The following is a 21,659-nucleotide window of genomic DNA, read 5'->3' as shown; positions in this document are numbered from 1 at the left end:
CCGCGAAGGGAGCAGGTGTCCGCAGGACACCAAATGCACTGAAACTATTTTGCGCATGCGCGTTGTTGTTCTACGGACACTGTTCGGGTCCTGGAGTGATTAAAAGTGCCTCACAAGTGAAACGAACAGTTACGGACAGGCGTTTGTTCTGAGAACAGTTTCAACTTGTCTGTGAACAATACGGACAGGCATAGCATCCTCAGGACATCCCCATTTTGTTTATTTACGAACATTCTAGGACACTTGATGTGTTCTTAGAACAGTTTCAACCTGCCTACGAACAGTACGGACAGGCATAGCGTACCCAGGACACCCCCATTTTGTTTATTTACGAACATCCAAGGACACATAATATGTTCTAAGAACACTTTCATCTTGCCAGCGAACAATACGGACAGCGTCCTCAGGACACCCACATTTCGTCCATTGACGAACATTTCAGGACACCGCGTGTGTTCCTAGAACAGTTTCAACTTGCCTGCGAACAATACGGACAGGCAGAGCGTCCTCAGGACACTCCCATTTTGTTTCTTTACGAACATTTTATGACACAGCCTGTGTTCTTAGAACAATTTCAACTTGCCTGCGAACAATACGGACAGGCATAGCGTCCTCAGGACACACCCATTTTGTTTATTTACGAACATCCCAGGACACATAGTATGTTCTAAGAACACTTTCATCTTGCCAGCGAACAATACGGACAGCGTCGTCAGGACACCCACATTTCGTCCATTGACGAACATTTCAGGACACCGCGTGTGTTCTCAGAACAGTTTCAACTTGCCTGCACACATTACGGACTGGCATTGAGTCCTCAGGACACTCCCATTTTGTTTCTTTATGAACATTTTAGGACACAGCCTGTGTTCTTAGAACAGTTTCAACTTGGCTGCGAACAATACGGACAGGCATTGCGTCCTCAGGACACTCCCATTTTGTTTCTTTACGAACATTTTAGGATACCGCGTGTGTTCTTAGAACAGTTTCAACTTGCCTGCGAACAATACGGACAGGCAGAGCGTCCTCAGGACACTCCCATTTTGTTTCTTTACGAACATTTTAGGACACATCCTGTGTTCTTAGAACAATTTCAAATTGCCTGCGAACAATACGGACAGGCATAGCGTCCTCAGGACACCCCCGTTTTGTTTATTTACGAACATCCCAGGACACATAATATGTTCTAAGAACACTTTCATCTTGCCAACGAACAATACGGACAGCGTCGTCAGGACACCCACATTTCGTCCATTGACGAACATTTCAGGACACCGCGTGTGTTCTCAGAACAGTTTCAACTTGCCTGCGAACATTACAGACAGGCATAGCGTCCTAAGGACACTCCCATTTTGTTTCTTTATGAACATTTTAGGACACAGCTGTGTTCTTAGAACAGTTTCAACTTGCCTGCGAACAATATGGACAGGCATAGTGTCCTCAGGACACTCCCATTTTGTTCCTTTACGAACATTTTAGGACACAGCCTGTGTTCTTAGGATAGTTTCTACTTGCCTGCGAACAATACAGACAGGCATAGTGTCCTCAGGACACTCCCATTTTGTTCCTTTACGAACATTTTAGGACACAGCCTGTGTTCTTAGAACAGTTTCAACTTTCCTGCGAACAATACGGACAGGCATTGAGTCCTCAGAACACTCCCATTTTGTTTCTTTACGAACATTTTAGGACACAGCCTGTGTTCTTAGAACAGTTTCAACTTGCCTGCGAACAATACGGACAGGCATTGCGTCCTCAGGACACTCCCATTTTGTTTTGTTACGATCATTTTAGGACACCGCGTGTGTTCTTAGAACAGTTTCAACTTGCCTGCGAACAATACGGACAGGCAGAGCGTCCTCAGGACACTCCCATTTTGTTTCTTTACGAACATTTTAGGACACAGCCTGTGTTCTTAGAACAATTTCAACTTGCCTGCGAACAATACGGACAGGCATAGCGTCCTCAGGACACCCCCGTTTTGTTTATTTACGAACATCCCAGGACACATAATATGTTCTAAGAACACTTTCATCTTGCCAGCGAACAATACGGACAGCGTCGTCAGGACACCCACATTTTTCGTCCATTGACGAACATTTCAGGACACCGCGTGTGTTCTCAGAACAGTTTCAACTTGCCTGCGAACATTACAGACAGGCATAGCGTCCTAAGGACACTCCCATTTTGTTTCTTTATGAACATTTTAGGACACAGCTGTGTTCTTAGAACAGTTTCAACTTGCCTGCGAACAATACGGACAGGCATAGTGTCCTCAGGACACTCCCATGTTGTTCCTTTACGAACATTTTAGGACACAGCCTGTGTTCTTAGGACAGTTTCTACTTGCCTGCGAACAATACAGACAGGCATAGTGTCCTCAGGACACTCCCATTTTGTTCCTTTACGAACATTTTAGGACACAGCCTGTGTTCTTAGAACAGTTTCAACTTGCCTGCGAACAATACGGACAGGCATTGCGTCCTCAGGACAGTCCCATTTTGTTTCTTTACGAACATTTTAGGACACCGGGTGTGTTCTTAGAACAGTTTCAACTTGCCTGCGAACAATACGGACAGGCAGAGCGTCCTAAGGACACTCCCATTTTGTGTCTTTACGAACATTTTAGGACACAGCCTGTGTTCTTAGAAGAATTTCAACTTGCTTGCGAACAATGCGTCCTCAGGACACCCCCATTTTGTTTATTTACGAACATCCCAGAACACATAATATGTTCTAAGAACACTTTCATCTTGTCAGCGAACAATATGGACAGCGTCATCAGGACACCCACATTTCGTCCATTGACGAACATTTCAGGACACCACGTGTGTTCTTAGAACAGTTTCAACTTGCTAGTGAACAGTAGAGACAAGTATAGTGTTCTTAGAACACCTCCATTTTCATTTCTTTACGGTCATTCCGGACACCCGCGCTGACCATGGACACCTGAATTGCTTTTTTTTTTAAAAAAACAAGAAATGAATTAGGACACAATATAATAATTTTACTTTATTTTACATGTATGTTAAATTTATGACGGAGAAGGTGAGGCAGAAACTGAAACAAAAAGAGGAGAATTAGGGGTTTCAATAGGATTTATATGAGGTGAAGAAGGGATGGGAGTCTCATCAAAACGTTTTGGTTCTTGGAGAGGGTTTGGGGATAATTGACTGGGATATGGTGAGGGGGACAGGTACATGTGGGGCAATGGTATGTAGTTATTTGTTTGAAGTGATCCTCCACAAAGTTTTTTAAATTATTAAAATTTTCCAAGAGTAGGTCAATTTTTTCTTCTATGTGCTGAAGAGTCTTATCCAATACAGCTTTTTCATTGGTATTTTCAGTTTTTGTATGGTCTGTACAAAAAAAAAAATATATGTTAAATGTATATAAAATAATATTAATTAATTGGTTTATATAGTAAAGTGTCTACCATTAGATTCACTATTTTCTGACATTTCCTCACGTGGGAAATGCTCCTCTAGCCACTCCAGAGTACTAGACATTTCTGTGAGAAAAAAAACATAATATCATTCTTGTTTGTATCTAATACAGAAAGTTTACAAATGTATGAGTAAAATGCAATACACTTACTATTTCAGTTAAGGTGTGTTCTGAGTGGTCTGTAGATCTGCTGTTGCTCTTAGTTGTGGAGTTTCTGTGAGATAATCATATTGGAAGCCTATCTTTCTTCTTTTGGTATATTCCATTTTAGAAAATATTGCATTTAAATGAATGGTTAGTGTGTTATATATATGGGTTACACTTCCTATTTATTACTACATATAATGTGTATGTGTGTTGGTTTGTGAATTTGTAAAATGTTCATATGTTATGATATAACAAATAAACATACCCCCCCCAGACTTTTTGGGTAGTGGTGCTGTTGTCCGAAGATGTCCGCGGACAATAAAAGAGTTCGCGGACATCAAATTCAGTAGAGGGGGTTCAGTATGTTCCATTTTCCATGTACATAAAGTCAGAGTTATTATTGTTAAGTTGCGCTACTAAACACCTATGAAATTCAGTGAAAAAGCTTTGTTAAATGGACGTTATGGTTAAGTTGTGCTACTAAAAACCTATAAAATTCAGTGAAAAACTTTGTTAAAGGGGCGTTATGTTCCAAGTAAAACCGAAAAACCCCTGAAATTCATCAGTTATGGTAAGCTAAGCAACCATAACTCGCGCCACCACTGTGCACTGCTAAGACTAACACCCACGACATCAAAGATGACATAACACATGTATATTATACGTGGGTTTTATTAGCTACTTATTACGTATTTCACAGTACACAAAACTCTAATAAGAAAACAGTTATCATTTCATTATTCAACATATCAACATTGTGAATATTATACCTTCATCATGTATGCTGCACACAATGCCTATGTTTCTGCATGAGTACCTTAGTATATTGGATAGAACTTCATAATATAATGCTATTTATATCAATGCATCGCTTAATGCACTAATTAGCTCTTGATATTTGTTCCAATAATCTTTGACACTTTTTTCTCAACATTATAATAAGAATCCCTTGTACAGACATTTAATGAAAAGTAAATGCACATGTGATGTCATCAGTGATGTCATCTTTGATGTCGTGGGTGTTAGTTTTAGCAGTGCACAGTGGTGGCGCGAGTTATGGTTGCTTAGCTTACCATAACTGTCGAATTTCAGGGGTTTTTCGGTTTTACTTGGAACCATAACGTCCCTTTAACAAAGTTTTTTCACTGTTCTATATATATATATATATATATATATATATATATATATATATATATATATATATATATATATATATATTACACGGCCTTATGGTTAAGTTGCTGTTTCCATAGGAAGTGCACTTTTTGGGTGGCTCATACCTTCGCTCCTTTTGGACGAATCCTCACCAAACCTTGCAAAAAAAGTATATGGCCCACTCTGAATTCTTCTGCAAAGTTTGGTGAGGTTTGGTCCGGGGGGGGGGATAGCTATAGGGGGGGTCCCAAAACCTCTTTTTTCCCATAGACATAATGGTAAAAAAACTTTGCTCACGCCTACAGCCCAAACCGCTAGACGGATTTACACCAAATTTGCGGCAGGAGCAGCGGCTTAGTCCCGAAAGCGTGCTTTTGTTAATTTGGTGTAAATCCGTCCAGTAGTTTTCTTTAAAATGACCAAAACGTAAGGCGCAACAATTAGTGAAATCTATGTCCGATCCGTGAACACACTTCCCTGTTCGCTCTGTGAACAGGACACAGATTGGCCAAGCGGCTTGCGTGATATCTGCGGACATATGACATGCTCTCCGATTGGCTGGGGTGAAGCGTGAAGTGCGTCAGATTTTTTGAGACGCCCGCCATCTTGGATTCTTGTCCGGTGTCCACGGACATCGCGGCAAAACATATAAAAAAAAACAACATTGCACTCGTCAAACTGATCAAATAATGTTTGGGAAGGTGAGGGGTGATGAGGATGGGATGGAATATGGCTGCAAGAAGCACAAAAAAGTGTTAACTAAACAACATCCGAACGCAAAGAAAGCACATAGCGGTGTATACCACGCTCACACAGTAAAGCGCATGCACAGAACTACTTCACCCGCTGTTGACATATAACGCGCCAGTCAACATGTGCACACACTTTTTTTTTCAAACTCGCACGTGCGTCTCATCCGAACATGGACACGCATTGAAGAAAACGCTCAGCTGCGAAGAGCACGCACATGCGTTGTAGAAAACACGTAGCTACAAAGACCACACACACGCGTTTCCGAGCTCACACGCACCTTATCCGAATACGCAAACGCACTGTAGATAACACGTAGCTGAGAAGATCACGCACACGCATTGAACAAAACCGCGCACAGCAGTTAACAGAAAACACGTACCAGTAAAGACCACGCACACTCACTGTAGAAAACACATAGCTGCAAAGACCAGGCACACGCGCTGGCGCTGTAGAAAACACGTAGCTACAAAGACCAAGCACACACGTTTCCGAGCTCACACACACCTTATCCAAACACGCACACGCGTTGAACAAAACCACGCACAGGAGTTAACAGAAAACACATACTAGTGAAAACCGCGCACACGTGCTGTAGAAAACACATAGCTGCAAAGACCACGCACACGCGCTGCCACTGTAGATAACACGTAGCTGTGATGACCACGCACACTCGCTGTACATAACACGTAGCTGCGAAGACCACGCAAACGTGTTGTGAAGTGAAGAGGGGCCCTGTATGGAACCCTGCCTTCCCTTTCCATGGTGTCCATCTTGGTTAAAGATTTTCCTTCCTTCACCGGGACGCCGCGACCCGGTTTGGTAAGAAAAATCTTTTCTTTACCATCCCGGGTTCCCACTTTGAGAACCTAGGGTGCTAATGGTCTTCATCCATTGAAAAGGACGTTATGGTTACGTTGCACTAATGAAAACCTATGAAATACAGTAAAAGAAACTTTGTTAAAGGGACGTTATGGTTAAGTTGCCCTACTTAAAACCTGTGCAATTCACTAAAAAAAACTTTGTTAAAGGGACGTTATGGTTAAAAGTAAAAGCAAAAGAAAACTGAAATTCGCCAGTTATGGCAGACTAAGCCCCCTTACTAGCCATCACCACCGTGCACTGCTAACACTAACACCCAGAACATGAAAGATGACATCTCAAATGTCACTGATGACATAACTGACGACATCACATGTTTAGCCCCTTTGTTTTTGTTCTCTGCCATATATATATATATATATATCTATATGTATGTTCGGTAAAAAAAACTTTGTTAAAGGGATGTTATAATTCACAGTGACACCAAAAAACACTGCACATTCCCCCATTATAGCAAGCTTAGAAACCGTAACTCGCACCATCTACGTGCATTGATAAGACTAGCACCCAGGACATCAAAGATGACATCACAAATATCATTGATGACATCACTGATGCATATATTTGACACTTTTGAAAAAATAAAACATGGGTGGATTTCCAGCAAACTTGCGTAAGGAGTATTGGCAAGGACTTACAAGCATGGTTTTGCAAATGTGCTTGTGTTTTATTATTTGACAAGTTTCATAATGTAGCTACAAAAAATAGGGGTATACCTTTAGTGACTGAGGGGAAGCCTGTGGCCATGGGCAGTGGCCAGATTGTCCGGGTCATGGAATAAGGTCATGATCCGGACAATCTGGCTACTGGCCATGATCACAAGGGACAAAACATAGGATTAAAGTGGCCATGTCCACCCGGGTCTGGCTTTGTGGTAAAGTTATTCGAAATTAGGAAAGATTTGAAAGGGAAGAAAAATGTGCTTGTGGTAATATGGTCATAGGGTTCTCTTTTTGCCTTCTGCAGGCTGCTATGGAAAGCGAAGAGGAGCCCTGTATGGAACCCTCACCTTCCCTTTCCATGGTGGCCATCCTGGAAAAGGATTTTCCTTCCTACACTGGGAAACCGCAGGCGGTGTTGGAAGAAAAATCATATTTTTTAGCACCCCGGCTTCCCGCTTTGGGAACCCAGGGTGCTAATGGCCTTCATCCCCCATTTCAGGGGCTGGAATGGGGGGATAATGGTCCAGAGACCTCGTTATCCACCCTCGCTTCGCTTGGGCTGATAACTTGGGCTGCTGGGCCAGTATCCACCGTTCCAGTCCCTGGAACAGAGGATGAATGCCACAATATTCCTATTAGCATAACACAAAATTCAAATGGAAATGTTGGAAAATGCTATTTAGTCTATGTACTTTACTGAGAAATATAAAGTAGATGGAGTCTATACATTTTTTTTTTAGTTCTATTTTTTTACTGTGAAAGGTGGTTCCTAAAGGAATTTGCCGTATGTTGTTTTTGAATGTATTTTTTTTGGCAGGAGAGCTGAGAACGAAAGGTGGGGAGGGAAATGAGGGAAGAGCAACCAAACACTAATATTGAGGGGTAGGTGGACAAGGGAAAATGTTGCGCATGTGTTATTTCTAAGTTAGGGGGCACTGTTTCTCATGCTCCTTGATTACAGGAGTTGTGGTAGCTCTTGGGGAGGAGGGATGGAATTAGCTGATGCCATTTTAAGATAAATAGCAGTTTTGCTAAAAGTATGTACTGTGTACTAGATTGTTAAGGGATAATGAGTAGGAATAGGTGTTGGAGCTGTGCAAGGGAAATTTTGAAGTTGGAAGTTCCTAGATTAGTAGAAAATGCAGTTCTGAACTGTCCGCCAAGCAGAGATCTTATCGTGAAGTGCGAACGGGTTGTCAGACACGTCATCATGCCTCGCGCCAGCGTATGGTCATGTGGCACTGTCCGGAAGGTCCGCTATGAAGTCAGATGTTCGTAGATGTCTACGGATGCAAAACTAGTTGAAATAGTTGCAAGAAGTGTATAGAAGTGTTAAACATTAGTCCTGATGGTGTGAAATGGCAGAGTTTTAAGGTGAAAATTTGGAAATTGGACACAAATATTGCTACATTGGGTAAGTATGATATTAGTAAGTTGTAGGAAAATAGCATGCACTGGTAAAAACCTATGAAATTCAATGAAAATACTTTGTTAAAGGGACATTATGGTTAAGTTGCACTAATAAAAAGCTATGAAATTCAAAGAAAAAACTTTGTTAAAGGGACGTTATGGTTAAGTTGCACTAATAAAAACCTATGAAATTCAATGAAAACACTTTGTTAAAGGGACGTTATGGTTAGGTTGCACTAATAAAAACCTTTGAGATTCACTGAAAAAACTTTGTTAAAGGAACGTTATGGTTAAGTTGGACTAATAAAAACCTATGAAATTCAAAGAAAAAACTTTGTTAAAGGGACGTTATGGTTAAGTTGCACTAATAAAAACCTATGAAATTCAATGAAAAAACTTTGTTAAAGGGACTTTATGGTTAAGTTGCACTAATAAACACCTTTGAAATTCACTGAAAAAACTTTGTTAAAGGGACGTTATGGTTAAGTTGGACTAATAAAAGCCTATGAAATTCAAAGAAAAAACTTTGTTAAACAGACGTTATGGTTCCAAGTAAAACCGAAAAACCCATGAAATTCCCCAGTTATGGTAAGATAAGCAACCATAACTCGCGCCACCACTGTGCACTGCTAAGACTAACACCCAGGACATCAAAGATGACATCACACATGTCATTGATGACATCACTGATGAAATCACACGTGAAATAAATTTTGATGAAAAGTCTCTACAAGGAGTTGTGTTTATATTGTTGATAACAAGATGTCAGGAGTGATCAGGAGACCTATCATGAACTACTTAATCTATTAAGGAATGTACTCATCTAATATCATTGTATTGGAGTGTTGTTGTTAATACAGAAACCTAATCATATATAAACATAGGCAATGACTGCAGCATGCACCATAGAAGTACACTATTTATAATATTGTAATTTTGGATAGTACAATAATGAATGCTCCCTTATCAGAGTTTTGAGTAATGTTAAATATGTAATAACTAGCTAACAATTCAAGACTTACAGCACTTGTGCTGGTACAAACAATACATATGAAGCACCACAATGCATACAAATCAAAGGCACATACAGGGAAACTAAAGTAAGGAAGAAAGAAACTGCATCATCAGAAAATGTTAATGACAATAAAGTTCATCTTCATGTATACAAATGAATTGTATGTTTGAGGCCTGCTCATTTCCCCATGTATGTGCACCATGAGCTGAGACCAAACCCTAAGGAAAGTACTTAAAGAACATATGACAAGGTTAACATTTAGTTATATAGCACCTTTTTAAATTGTATTATTCTGACTGCCAGTGAACAAAACCACCTGGCCTATACATGTCAAGGAACAACAACAAGTGTCCCAGATATGTGATGTCATCAGTGATGTCATCAATGACATTTGTGATGTCATCTTTGATGTCCTGGGTGTTAGTCTTAGCAGTGCACAGTGGTGGCGCGAGTTCTGGTTGCTTAGCTTACCATAACTGGCGAATTTCAGGGGGTTTTCGGTTTTACTTGGAACCATAACGTCCATTTAGCAAAGTTTTTTCTTTGAATTTCAAAGGTTTTTATTAGTGCAACTTAACCATAACGTCCCTCTAACAAAGTTTTTTTATTGAAAATATATATATATATATATATTTATACACATATATATTTATTCAATGAAAAAACTTTGTTAAAGGGACGTTATGGTTACAAGTAAAACCGAAAAAAACCCTGAAATTCGCCAGTTATGGTAAGCTAAGCAACCATAACTCGCGCCACCACCGTGCACTGCTAAGAATAACACCCATGACATAATTTTTTGTTTTGCTTTTTGCAGCCATTGCCCATCCCGTCCTCATCACCCCTCAACTCCCCAGAGATTATTTGATAAGTTTGACAAGTGTAATGTTGTGTTTTCTTACATGTTTTTACTGCGATGTCCGTGGACACCGGTCGCGGTCCACAAATCAAAGATAGCGGGCATTTCCAACACGCTGACGGACTTCACGCTTTTCACCATCCAATCAGTGGGCGCGTCCGATGTCTGTGGACACCACATTACCTTCTAAGCCAATCGGGGTTCTGTCTGTGGACCGAACAGGGAAGTGTGTCCGCGGAGCGGACACAGATATCACTCATGTTTTGGGACCTAATTTTTGGTCATTTTAAAAAATAACTACTGGACGTATTTCCACCAAATTTACATAAGCTTTCTTTCGTACCAAGCTGCTGCTCCTGCCACAAATTTGGTGAAAATCCATCCAGCAGTTGGGCTGTAGGCATGAGCAAAATTTTTTCTCCATTCAGTCTAACAGAAAAAAAGAAATTTTGGGACCCCCCTATAACTTTGCTCCCCCTTGACCACACCTCACCAAACTTTGCAAAGAGATTTAGAGTGGGCCATATACTTTATTTGCAAAGTTTGGTAGCAACTTAACCATAACTACATGGCCGCTACCGCAGGCCATGTAATATATATATATATATATATATATATATATATATATATATATATATATATATTCAGTGTAAAAAACGTTGTTAAAGGGACATTATGGTTCCAAGTAAAACTGAAAAACCCTTGAAATTCGCCAGTTATGGTAAGCTAAGCAACCATAATTCGCGCCACCACCGTGCACTGCTAGGACTAACACCCAGGACATCAAAGATGACATCACAAAGTCCCAGCCAACTATCCCCAGACCCTCCCCAGCAAGAAAAACATAACGATGAGAATTTCATCCCATCATCCCCTCCCATACATCAAGTCCAAACCCCTAATTCCCCTGTATTTGTTTCAGTTTCTGCTTCCCCTCTCTTTCGTAATTTGTATACTATTATACAATAAAACAATGTAAGTGTGTTCTTAGTATATGCCTGTGTCTTATTTTTTTTTTAAAGGCAGTTAGCGTGTCCATATAATTAAAATGGAGGTGTCCTCAGAACACACAAGATGTCCACCTGTCTGCAATTAACCAAAATGGGGGTGTCCTAAGGACAATATACCTGTTCGTACTGTTCGTAATTAAAATGGGGGTGTCCTAAGAACACTAAACCTGTTCGTACTGTCCGTAGTTAAATGAGGGTGTTCGTCTGTATATCCGTAGCTATTCAAATTAGGGTGTCCTAAGTACACCCCATCTGTTCGAAATGTCCGCAACCAGAATTAATATATCCGCAGAACACATATCCCGTCTGACTGTCCGCAAAGTTTTGATGCACATTTATTTTATTCAGGGACTTCAACACTGTTCATAGAACACCCGCGCACATGCGCACCACACCCTTGGGTGACTGTCTGCCGCACGTGTGTCGCACTTTTAATTAGTTTGGGGACCCGAACACTGTCCGTAGAACACCCACGTGCATGTGCACACCCATCCCCGCGCATTTGGTGTCCTGCGGACAGCTGTCCCATTTGCGAACGTGTCCGCGACATCATCAGTTGACCGCACCCACGCTGAGCGTGTGTCCTTATTTGCAGACACTGTCCGGGCCCCTGAACATTTAAAAAGTGCTTTTTTGAGCAATCCAAGGCATTTTACAGTAAAAGTTCACCATTGCACATGTCCCAGACAATGTCCCTGTCGATCTACATACTTTTTGGAACTTTTTGATCCCCTTCTTGGTGTTCGATCTGTCTGCGGACAGCGTGGGTGTGTGTGGAGCATGCACCTGCACCCCTACAAAAGGCCAGACCCCAGAGCTCATCCTCATTCTGTCTTTCTACTACTGCAGATTGACCTGCTTTTGCTGCTTTTGCTGCTCTTGCTGCTTTTGCAACCTGATGGTATCCATTGCTGTTCCTGCTGCAGTTGCTTCTGCCTCAGCATCACCCCCACCCCCTCCACCACCACCACCTCCCCAAGGGCCTGTAGAGGGGAACAGGCATGAAGATGCAGAGGAGGATGAAGAGGGTGAAGAGGATGAGGTAGTGAAAGTCCCTACTACTAGCGCTTATCGTGAGTCTTGGGTGTGGCGGTTATTTACCACTCTTGATGGAAATCCAAAACCCAGTGTGAACAAGGTGATCTGCAATCAGTGCCGCATGGTGCTGAGTCATGGCAAGCCTGGTTCGTATAGCTATGGTACTACATCAATGAAGCGACACCTAAAGTCGTTCCACAGTGGGGCTATTTGAAGGTTGTACCTTACGATAAACGTAGTAAGTTGAGTTCCTCTGCAGCATCCTACGTTTCCGCTCCTGTCACCGCAAGAGACACTCCTGTGGGACAGTGCATCCCTCCAGCTGCCTCGCAGGCCATTCATGATGCTGTTGACCCTTACCTTTCAAGGGTCATAATATTGTGCATGTACTGCAATGCAGTACTCTGCAGGGGGGAGAACCTTCGGAGCGCTTTCGAGACTGCCGTCAAGGAGCACGAGAAGGACTGCCCACTACCTTAATAAGGCCCACCTTACATCTTCCTCTCTCCACCTTCCCTTTCTTATCCCCGTGGTTGGTGTCCCTTCCTTCCCCTCCTTTTCCCTCCTTTCCTTGTCTGTCGTGTTTAAAAAACCAAAAAATATATAATACAACACAAAAAAAACCAAAAAAGGCTCTTTTCAGAGCCGCCTTTCAGAGTTCAAAAATAGAAGTGACAAATAAATAGTGCAGGGCCCTGTGCATTTTTTCGAAGTCCACAGACAGTCCGCGGACATTTAATTTTTTGGGGGCGCTACCCTATCAGAACCATTGCACTTTTCTATGGGAGGAAGTGGTGGCTCTGAAAAGAGCCTTTTTGTGGTGTGTTTTTGTGTTTCAAAAACTTCAAATGGTCAACACCTCTTGCAAAATGGATTGCTGTAATTCCAAAAAAAGGTTGCAATGCATTTTGTATATTTCGCAGAAAAATCTGATTGCCAGCATAAGTAAGATGTACTCCATCTCTGCGAAAAATGTGTGTACTACGAAACATAATGTTTTCCTTCTGATAAAATGACATACCAACATCTCTCAAAAAGGCACAGACAGCCTTGTTAACATTGCGTCTTGCTTTCTCTAATTGTGGACCAAATGAAAAAGAACGCAGCCACATTTGTCTCTGCACAATACGGGAAAAAATTACTCTGGAGTTTTGATACATGTTCCCAAGCCCTTCTTTCATTGCAAATTGCAAAGAGATTTCAGACACATGTGCTAAACTGTTCCCTCCACAATGAATAATAATAATATCTAGATGACACTGTGTCACCAAACTAGCACAGAAAGGTACCAAATCAAGCCACTTCATTCCACGCACTCCATGCCAGTGCACTTCCACATGAGGGAATCCAAGATGTGCAGCCACTCCACAGTGATCTGCATGCACCTCCAACCAATTTATCCTTGAATCTCCCAAAATCCAAACAATCTGCTTTCTAAAACACAGAGCCCTAGCTATCTGCTCTTCCCCCAGGAAAATGACTTTCTGACAAACTCTCTCTTTACACAACACACCCAATAAACCTTATTGACAAATCCCTTGCTCTGCTCAGTCTCATTTGCATGCCTCTCAACCCCAAAATCCCTATATGTAATACGTGCTGTCCACAGACAACCGTGGTATCCACGGACAGATGGAAAAATATGAGCGTGGGCAATGAAAATTTAAATACCATTTCCCCTGAGGATGGGGCTGAAAAAAGCCTTTTTTTGTTTTTTTGCAGATGCTTCAGAAACACCTTTTATTTAGTATTTTGTTTTTTTTTTCTTTCTTATTTTCCTCCAAAAATCTTCACATTAGCTTCTCCAAAGCAACCCTTATGTTCCAAAACAGCATGGCATTTCCCATAAAAGATAAAGACATGCCATCTTCTTTAAAATAAACAACATTACCAGAATCAATGTTCTCATTATTACAAAAGAACATACAAGCTCTAAGCATAAAAGCAAATATGCCTTGGTTGATTGCACACCTAGCAATATTTTGCTGAGGAGAAAAAACAGAACTATTTCCCCATATTTCCCTACGTACTAAACCAGGAAAAATAACCTTGGCATTTGGAAGTATTTTCATTACTGCCTGAACCAAGTGTTCCAAATCTGCCAACAAAGTAGGGGCACTGACATAGCCTAAATGCAAAGCAGCACAGTGCAAAACAACTACATGTGGACTGTTCACCCTGCCCATATCTCCACAAACGTGTACAATTCCCTGCACATTGAAACCAGGCTCAGTGCTCCACACCACCAACACTCATTTAACATCAAAATTGTTTGCCACATTCCTGCATTTAGCATACTGCTCCAAACCATGCACAAACATATCTTCAACCACCAACACCCTGACTTTTTCCACCTCTGCCATCTTCACTACACACAGCCTCTTTCAACACAAGCCACAACCTCAACATCTGATTGGCTGATCCCTACAGTCCCCTTTCCATGCTGCATTTTCTGAGAAACCCCAGATGTGGCACGCCCTGTCCGCGTACAGTTGTGATGTCCGGTGAGCGCATAACACTGGGGCAGCCCTTCCACCCTTTCCACTTCACTCTCTGCACCATTTCCTCATTGGCTACTGTTAAGCAGTCACACAATCATCCACCAATCACATCCAAGAACTCTACATCTAACTCCATCATTGCAGATCAGCACTTTAGATGTACTATTGATTACTCTCAGTACAATTGGGCTGTGATTGCAAAGGACGTACTACAACAACTACTATAAAACTCCCCAAGATTTCTACTTGCAGATTCATGCACATCCACATGCATGAACACAGACTACAGGTATGAATATTTTCTAACACGTACATGCTCTTCTAGGAATACATATAAACAGAGTAACTGCCACTTACCCTGTATAAACTGTAAAATGAACTTACTGTAATTTCTCCCATCTGCAATGAAGTGTCACTTGCAAACCTGTCTGCTCTCCAAATTTTTGTTTACACAAACAGCTATCTAAATATGTTTTATTTCATATTAAAAGATGTGAAAAATAACAGTATAATTATGAAAAAGGCTGTCTAGTGTGTTATTAAATTACACGCAGCCAGGATGAGTACATGCATCTTCATTCATGCACACACACAGACAATGGCCCTCATTACGACCCTTGCGGAAATTGACTGACCGGACCGCAACAGCGTAAATAGCGTTTCCGCCATTGCACGAAGGAGCAAAGTGCGGCTAATTACGACCCATCGGGCACGAGCATTACGCCATGGCGGAATCCGAAAGGCTGCGATGGCGGAAATGACCCCAAAACGGCCCTTACCGCCGCCGTACGCTGCACCAGGTGCAATACCGCCACCCATCTTAGCGGTCACCGTAATGAGCGGGCACCGTAATGAGCGGGCACCGCAAATTACGGGCACCGTAAATATACGGAAACGGAAGTAAAAGCATGTGGCCGGAACGGGAAACAGCACGCCGCACAACTATAAAATCCGAATCCCAACACAACCATTAAAAATCCGACCCTGACACACATCCCAACCCGTTAGCAACCCCAGTTCAAAAAATAAATATGGGAAAGGTAGCCAAGAAAGCGTGTGATCGCAAGCGGCAGGTCCACTTCTCCCGAGAGGAACTGACCGTGCTGACCGAGACCCTGCAGGAAAATGGCGCCGTCGTCTTCTCCAGTCAAATGACCAGGACGGCCCTTGCCAACAAGAAGGCCATATGGGCCCTTGTGGCACAGCGCGTAAGTGCGGTGGGGACAACACCCCGCACGCCACAGCAATGTCGCAAGCGGTGGGACGACCTGCGGATCCGCGTACGCAGCATACTTTCTGCGAACAGGAACATCGCCACAGCTACCGGGGGGGGATCAGAGTCGCCCATCAAGTTGACCCCCTGGGAGGAGATCTGCGCCTCCACCATAGGAGTGGAGAGCATAGAGGGAGTCGGAGGGATGGAGAAAGGAGTGCCGACATCCGGAGAATCAGGTAGGTTTGCCAAGAGAAACAATGCGAAATCCACAAACCACGAACATGTGCAGTACCATGTGACCCCATAGTGCAATACATACTTTGCCCTGACAGCGCCCTCTAAAAGTCAGAATGAATAAACAAATTAATCAAGATGCCATAAACAACCCCTACATGTGCAGCATGCACCCCCTAACTGCAGGCAGCCAAATGAATGCATCCTCAATCCACACGAAAATGAGACCACCTCCAAGGCCCAGTCCCATATCAGCCTCATGTACCACCCCAATGCATTTGACACGTTGCCATTCCAAATCCGACAGACCCATAACTAACGCTCGCCCCTCTTTACTCCACCACAGGGTCCGATACCAACGACGAGCTGCAGGACACCCCTACCAGCACGCCTGCAAAGAGGGCCAGGACCAACGTCCCAAGAGCCTCCACCTCAGGTGCAAGGATCAAGACACGGCAGCAGCAGGAATCAAGTGCCAGCACACTGGAGGGGACTGCAACAGGCACCCCAGCAGCCAGCAAGTCCACAACCCCAGCACCACAGGTCCCCCCAAAGAACGTATCTGATGGCACTGCCTCTGGTGGTAGCAGCACCATAGGTGACACAGCTGTCATGCCAGCATGCTCCGACACGGAAAACAGTGCTGGCGACGTAGGTACCATCCATGACCTTTCCCAATCCCCCTGCATGTTCCATCCCCTACACCATGACGAAACCACGCAGGGGCACCCTGAAGACGACGACTGGCCAACCCCCACAAGTCCTGTGCCAAGGCAACATGTGTTGAGCAGCCCCCCTGTCACACCACCGCAAATGTCCATGGCCCAGCAGAGGCAACAGTCCCTCGACCTGCTGATCGAGCAACAGCAGGAAGCGTCCACGCTACTCAAGGACCATGCAAATGAATGCGGGGGTTCCAGGGCAGCCATGGAAACATCCACCGAGACACTCAGGGCACAAATAGAGAAAAGTAGTGAGAGCCTCAGGGGAGAAATGGAGAGAAGCACCGAGAGCCTGAGAGCACAAATGGAGAAAAGCACCGAGAGCCTGAGGGGGGAACTGCATGCGACGTCCAAAGACGTTTGTGCTGAACTTGCTGCTGTGCGCCGTGTGCTCTCGGAGCTCTCACAAACCCTCAGAGACATGCATGGACGCGAGCAGGCAGAGACGTCATCCGTGGCAAGTTCCGTCCAGGGCAGCCCCCAACGCAGATCTGGCAGGAACCTGCGCTCCACGGGCAGGGGTGCCCCTGATACCCGTAGAGGGGGCTTGCAATAGCGTCTACCCACGGGCAGCATGCATATCTGGACACTGGTGTTGGGGGGGGAGGAAGTAGGGTGGAGGGGGTGTGTTGGGCTTCACTGGGTGGCGGGTCCATAGGGTGTATGAATCAAATCACATTAACAATACAGCACTTCATTATCATCCAATGACATGTGTGGACATTGATATTTGCGTACGAGGCCTTCATAGGCGTACAGTCCACTATGTGCGTGTACTACACACACACAGTGCCACAGGTCCCCTTTCCGTGTAATAGGCACCATGCGTGGTTGCTAGAAGCATGCATCTATGATGCTCTGTCGGATTGCACGTGCATCCTGTGCCTCATGGACTCCCTGGCGTCCCTCCACATCCCCACCCTCATCATCATCATCTTCAGGTGCATGCAGTACAGCGTCAGGGGGCATGGGCACATTCCTACGTATGCACATGTTGTGCAGCATGACACATGCCATGACCATCTTAGAAACCCTCTCATGGCTGTACATGAGTGCCCCGCCAGACCTGCTGAGGCTGCGGAAACGAGCCTTCAGTAGGCCGAATGCCTGTTCAATGACCACACGGCTACGTGAGTGGGCATGGTTGTAGTCCTCCTCATGCTGGTTCTGTGGGTTCCGGATTGGTGTAAGGAGCCATCTCTTCAGTGGATACCCGGCATCACCTGTATGGGACGAATAAAGGGTGTCAGTGGAATGATAGTGCTAAGTAGCCCCCCCCCCTCCTGCAAGGTCATTGACGCATCAAATGGGCCACGATGTCATGCATGGAATGAGACTCACCGAGTAGCCAGGATCTGTGCCCTGCGTGTCGCTCCATGTAGCGTGGTATTCTTGTGTTCCTCAGGACCATAGAATCATGGGTAGATCCTGGAAATCTGGCACAACAATGCGTAAAGATCTTGTTGGAGTCACACACCATTTGCACATTGATTGAATGAAATTGTTTCCGGTTGCGGTACTGGACCTCCATGGCATGTGGGACAACCAATTCAACATGGGTGCAGTCGATGGCACCAATGCAACCCGGGATGCCGCCAAGTGCATGGAATCCCACCTTTGCGTTGGTAATCTCCTGGTACGTGCGTGGTAGTGTGATGTGGTCGTCGGCGTGCTTCAGGAGGGCATCGTGCACTTGGGAGAGTGTCCGTGAGAACAGTGGCTGTGAAATGCCATGCAACTGTCCCACTGTGTGCTGGTAGGTGCCTGTGGCCAGGAAGTGGAGTACAGACACCACCTTCAGTAGGGGTGGGATGGCGGTTGGGCTATCTATCATGCTCACGAGGTCAGCATGTGTCATGTCCACAATGGCGATTATGGTGTCCCGGTCCAAACGGTAGAGGGTGTGGATCTGCTCAGCAGTGAGGTTGAACGGATCAGCTCGGAGGCGTGGGATTGCGGGCCGCCTGCGTGGTGGTAGTGGCAGTGCTTGTGGGCCTTGCTGACCCTGCCTTGCCCTCCTCCTCCTCCTTCTCCTCCGTCTCCCCTGTGCGCCCGGTTGTTGTACCTGTTGTTGTTCGTCGTCTTCTTGTAGTTGTAGCACTTGCAGTGCTATCTGGTGCCCCAGGCCCAACATCGCTAGTCCTGCCGGTAGCATTTTGGAGTGGGAGTGGTTGTGGGAGGGGTTTGGGTCTGCTATATATGTGCTGTCGGCCTGTATGGCCTCCACCTGTGCTGATTGAATGAATCTGTGGCAGATGCAATCCCTTCTGGCCGAGCACGTCCCGCACGTAAGGCTGCATTTGGCCGCATGGCATCTTGGGGTTGGAATCATGTATCAAATCCCGATGGCAGTGTGATGTACTTTGACTGATTTTCATGCTATGCTCCCATTGTTACACATGCTATGATTGCAGCCGCTTACATACCTGTGAAGAGTCAGTGGTATGTAGGGCTCGATCGATGGCCGACCCTCATGCAGCACAGTATCGTACTTCACCGACGGGCGTGGCGTCCCATTTGTGATTGCAGCCAGTTAGCATTATGACACACAGCCGCACTACATTGATGTAATTGTGAATGCAAGCGTTCACAGAAGCCTTTTCGACGTAATGTTGCAAGTGTGGAATTCGAAGGCCAGGATTTTTGGTTGCGAAGTAGCGGTGAGGAGACGCCCACAGGTCTGCCTGGAAATGTAACGTTCTATTGTTGAATGTCCTTGGGACAGGGCCCATAACGAGCAAGCAATGAATGACATGAATTGAATGGGATGCGCAATAGCGTAGTGGACGATAAGGCAGGACGTTCCCAAGTCCATCTAGCTTCACGACACTACAGATCCGGCCAGGAGCACAGTGGTTTTTGCAGACTGCATTACGCACAGACGCGATGGAAGTTTCACATATTATGTGAGTGAATGTTCATGCGTTTTCATTGCGGGATGAGGGAATGATGAATGGATGCATGGACAGATGATTCCATTTAGGGTCTGCCATGTACATGTGTTTTTTGATTCAATCCCCTTCCCCTGCGCTATGTGATGCAAGGCTGCCATAGTGGGACTTACGTCTATCTGCCCTTGTCGGATCCTCCCTGTCTCGACGCGCCTTCATACACTTGTGTCTAGGCACGTTACTAATCCCATGTCATGGGTTCTATCTTGACGGACGCATGCACAGTAACCGGCGTTGCCAATGGTGTATTAACCTCGATTGGTTTCGTTATGTATCGATACTGATTTAGGGGTGTGTATATTCCTTTGGAGTGGCCTAGCATGCATATGGGTGTGGATTTGGTGTGTTGAATGAAGATAGTGATGCATCATGTGTCATGTAGTGCAATCGGTTAATTTGTGTTTCATTTTGGTGACAGGTATCTCCTGCCCTATTGCAGATGCCATCTGTACGCCACTCCTCCAGATGGTTTTTACTCTCGACACCTGCAGCTTCGGGTGAATCAGTGGAGCAGCATTACGATCTTATGGGACGATCGCCAATGGGCCACATGCCCTTACGCTGTTCTGGTGGCTAGGTGCAACATTTCGGCCTTTCAGCTGGACTAGTGCCTGCCTCATGGGACGGACCTGCGGTTCTTGCCGCTTCCATGTTGCCTTTTGGAACGTTGATGTTGGCCCTGTGTGCCATGATGGTACAGGGCGTCACACAAGTGGAAGCTGGTCAATTATTGCAGATGCAGCCCTCGGTGATGATGGATGTTTTGGTGTTATTTTACAAATTGCTGTGAGGCCTTTGTCATTTGGATGTGCATTTAAATTGTATTCCGATATTTGGCGTGTTGCGTTATTCTTTGCAGGTGATGTGGCGATTTTCGATTTGTGGCGGTATGTATTGCGAGATGATCTGCATTGTGTTCCGCCTTCTGAGTTGAGTTGTGTGGTACAGTACTGGCCGCTTTTGCCTACGTAGCACAGTGTGGTCACGGATAGGGGCTGCCATTGTGACTGTTTACATGATGTGCTGTTCAGGGGCGGGGGATTGGCTTTTGGCCGACTGGTGCCTGTCAGCCAGGTCGATTGATGGTATGATGGGATGTTCAGAATGTGGCTGGTCACAGGTGCCTGTGTTTGCGTGCGTTTGTTGGAGGGGGACTGGGGTCATGTCCATTGGAATAGCTTCTGTATTCATGCCATCTGTGCCCTGCAGCTCCCATCGGCCCCTCTTGGGATGTGCCTGGCTGCTCAGTCACTCTGCCAACTTGTGTGGTACATGCTTCTGCTGATGGTTGGTTTGTTTACTGGCAAGAGTACAGGTCTGGTGCAATCCCCCTCAGGATGCTGTTTTGGATGTTGCCTTGCGCTGGTGGCAAGCGATGGGGGACTACTGTTGTTTTGTGTCATGTGTTCTTGATTTCCATTTTGATGTCTTGTACCTTCACATGCCTGTGCTGCATCAGTACGGCTATGGTGAAATGCCGTACATGGATGCCCACTCACGGGGCGCTTCGAACACCTGCATGCATTTCTACGTTGGCATGCATGGGTGAATTGTAGATTTCACTGGTTGCATGGTGTGAGTACATTGCGCCTGCCAGGAGTTGTGCAATGTGGCCAGGGAGTGGAGTACAGGCACTCAGTGGGCCATTTACGGTTGGTTC

The sequence above is a fragment of the Ambystoma mexicanum genome, chromosome 2q (assembly GCF_040938575.1).
Source record: "Ambystoma mexicanum isolate Mex_15411 chromosome 2q, UKY_AmexF1_1, whole genome shotgun sequence".
NCBI classification, from domain to species: Eukaryota; Metazoa; Chordata; class Amphibia; order Caudata; family Ambystomatidae; genus Ambystoma; species Ambystoma mexicanum.
The sequence above is the reverse complement of the archived record's forward strand: the minus strand, read 5'-3'. Positions refer to the sequence as shown.